This window comes from Haplochromis burtoni, unplaced genomic scaffold (assembly GCF_018398535.1).
Source record: "Haplochromis burtoni strain Fernald_Lab_line unplaced genomic scaffold, NCSU_Asbu1 Contig_51, whole genome shotgun sequence".
Classification (NCBI taxonomy): domain Eukaryota; kingdom Metazoa; phylum Chordata; class Actinopteri; order Cichliformes; family Cichlidae; genus Haplochromis; species Haplochromis burtoni.
In genome coordinates, this window is record NW_024582412.1 from 2,153,245 (window position 1) to 2,157,287 (window position 4,043).

Here is a 4,043-nt window from a genome sequence, read left to right on the forward strand (position 1 = left end):
ACAGAGAGATTTAGCTACAGTTCCATTCATACACAGGCCTGATTACTGCCAGGCCTGATAAATCAAGAAATCAGTGAAGTAGACTAAAAGATCTCAAAAGCAACACATCCTGCCATGATCTAAAGAAAGAGCTAAGAAATAAAATCATTGAGGTTTATTAGTTCTGGAAAGGGTTGCAAAGCAATTTCTAAGGGTTTGGGACTTCAGCGAACCTTGGTGAGAAAATTTATAACAATGATGAACCTTCCCGGGAAAGGCCAGTCTACAAAAAAACCTCAAAAAGCACATCAATGACTCATCCGGGAGGTCAACAAAGAACCCAGAACAGCATCTAAGGAACTACAGTCCTCACTTGCCTCACTTAAGGTCAGTGTTCATGTTTCAATAACTCAATAACTAACAAATAAGAAAGAGACTGAGCAAAAATGGCATCCATGGGAGAGTGAAATTCGCTGCTTACCAAAAAGAACACAATTATTTTAAAAAATAAATCTTGATGATCTCCAAGACTTAAAATATTCTGTGGACTGACAGGCCAAAATTTGAACTTTGGGAGGTTTTATGTCCCGTTACTTCTGGCATTAAAAAAAATAGAGCATCATAACAGCAAACATGTTGGTGGTATTGTGATGGCCTGGGGCTGCTTTCCTGCTTCAAGACCTGGATGACTTCCCATAACTAATGGAACCATAAATTCTGCTCTCTACCAAAAACTCCTGAAGAAAAGCTTCTGACCATCACTTCCTGAAGTGCACTAGGGTTATATGACATTACAATGATCCAAAATACACCAGCATTTCTGCCTCTGAATGTAAACATAAATTTTAAAAAAAAAAGTTTGGAGTAGCACCATGTGAGGGATTATAACCATATTTTCATTATGCTTCCACAATGACAATAAAGACTCTTGAATGTGGTGCATAAAATGAAAAGAAAGTAAAACATGACAGAGAAAAGAATCAAGTCCTTATTAAACAGCTATCTTGAAATACTGCTGTGCTCTTATTGGGCATTTCTTCTTCTTGTTGTTGTTGTTTTTACTTAAATTCATGGATCTTCCAAGTTCTTACATAGATTTTAATTCAGCTTGTTGAGTCATGTCTCTGCTTTATAAAGGCTTCATCTAGTATTGACAAAGAAAGAGAAGTGAGTGGTCCTAAGTGAAAATGCTGATTGTGAAAGCACTTGGCTTTCTTTGTGCGATGACGGAGGCACAGAAGTCCACCCCCCCCTCTCTTTCTCTCTCTTTGTCTCTCTCTTTTGTAAGTCTTTCTAAAAGGAGGTGAGGCTATTTTGTAAGGTGGATAAAAAAAAATAAAAAAAGGTTAAACACTGTATTTATCTTCCAAATAATGGTTCTTGTAACAAAAAAAGCCAATAACCAATGAAATCTTATGGTAAATTATGTGTCTGTTGCTTTGATGTAGAGTTAAATATGGTTGTATACTGACATTTAGTGGTGGTAACACAGAACTGCAGTTAATTTTGGTCAAAATTTTGCAGGTGTAGTTTAGTTAACTTAAGTATAAAAATATATTGTAACAGAGACTGTAGGAAGGATGAGATTACAAATTGCATTATATCAAATAGCGATTTCGATGTAGCACAATTTTGCATGCCTTTTACATCTTGTCAGGGCTGTCATGGTCTGTGGTGGGTGCTTCATTGCTCTGTGACTCCACACCATGACCACCCATTTGGTGGTTAGTCTTGTTATGTCGCGTGTTTCACCACCAGGCGTCCCCATTGCCTAAGTTTCACTGTGTGTCATTCACGTTATCACTTTTTATCCTTTTCTGAGTTATTGAAAGCAAACGTCAGCAGTGTTAAATGACTGGACCGTTTTTAACAGCGTCACCAAGCTCAGTACACTAAACACTATATATGTGCGTGTGTGTATATATATATATATATATATATATATATATATATATATATATATATATATATATATATATATATATATATATATATTAATTATATATATATAACATAATATATACTAATATATATATACTAATTAGTACTTAGTAGTATTTATTTATTGTCATTGTCAAGAACAATGAAATTGCGTTTGGGGCTTCCATACAACCCAAAAAAAAGAAGAAAATAATAAATACCCCTTAAAACCCAAGTGTACATATTTAACCCAGTGTGACTCCAATGCAATAAGACAATCCTTAGCAATAATGTTCGTAGAAATTCAGACAAAGACCTGAGAAACATGACAAAATACAACAATGCAACCCATTCAATATTATTGTACTGTGAGATATGATATCAGATATGATAGTTATCTATTTAAGAAAGAGGGGGGGGGCAGGAGGGGGAAGAGAATAAAGATATGATGCACCAATGCAGACCAGTTCATTGCTATTAAGAAGTTGGATATGGTTATTGTCCGTGAGAGGGGGGCAGAGAGTTCAGGAGCCTCACAGCCTGTGGATACAGGCTGTTGGCCAGTCTGGATGTTCTGGCCTGTATAGACCTGTACCTTCTCCCTGAGGGCAGCAGATGGAAAAGGTGGCGCGCAGGGTGATGTTGGTCCCGCAGGATACTGTGCACCCTCCTCAGACAGCGAGTGGGGAAGATATTACTGATCTCTGGCAGACTTGTTCCAATAATTCTGCCAGCTTCTTTCACCACCCGCTGGAGTGCTTGCTGATCGGCCTTGGTGCAGCTGGGGAACCATCACTAGAAATCCATACGTCAGAACGCTGCTGATGGCACAGTTGTAGAAGTTCAACATCAGAGATCTGGGAATGTGTGCGCTCCGCAGTCTCCTCAGGTAGTAGAGGCGCTGTTGGGCCTTCCGTGCAACTGAGGTGATATGGTTGCCCCAGGACAGGTCCTCGGTCACAGTTACCCCCAAGAATTTAAAACTGCTCACCCTCTCCACCGCCTCACTGCCAATGAAGAGAGGCAGATGGTTGTTATGACCCCTCTTCCGGAAATCTACAATGATCTCCTTGGTCTTTTTGGTGTTTAAGACCAAGTTATTGTCGTGGCACCATGACTCTAGTTGTTGCACCTCTGTCCTATAGTTTGTCTCATCATTGTTGGATATAAGTCCGAGCACTGTAGTGTCATCTGCAAACTTAACAATGAGATATGACGGAGAAAAATAGTATATGGGGGTTATATATATATATATTATAATATATATATTATATATATATATATATATATATGTGTGTATATGTGTATATATATGTGTGTGTATATATATATGTGTGTGTGTATATATATATATATATATGTATTCTAGGTCTTCAAATACACCAATTTACAAGTACCTCATCCTGCATCCTTTCTAATGGTCAACAGGATGAATGTTCTTTGGCTGAAAAACTAAGCTGAATAGAAATCTGTGGGAAAATAGCCCCTTCTTCCTTGATTCATGCTCTGTATATGGTCTCCGTTGCTAGATTAAATCTCACTGTATACAGCATGGTGTTCAGGTTGTAAATCATGATCCCCATTATAGTCAAAAATGAGCTGGGTATGGTTTAGGGCTGGCCTGCAGTCAGTTGTCAAGTATCTATTGTATGACCATTCAGTGTCTTACAGTTTGTCAGTGAGATCCGTGTGCTTGTAACATCTTGTTTTAAAAGATGCTCGACTTAAGGTTTCAAATTGGAAGTCCTCAAACAAATAAGTGTCATCATGGAGGCCACATCCATCTTTTATATCCAGGTGTGGTCTCAGGTTTACATACACTCATCAGGGGCATTAATGTAGTGGTAATTTGGGGCTTTTAATGATTTCATTTAACTCTTTTCTTTTCAGGGTGGAATGATTTTACAGCTTGCATCTTTAATGACTTTATAAAACAAGAATTGGGCACAAAAGTTTGAAGCCATCAGCAAGCTTCTGGCACAATCCTGGCACAGTTAAACACATTTTTTTGGTAGATTGGTAGATTTAACGCTATGGTTTCTTGGCATGCTTACAGCTTTGGGAAGGCCATTCTAGAGGCTTAATGTTAGCCTTCTTTATCCATTCCAAACCCAGTTTTGATGTGTATTTGGGACCATTAATCT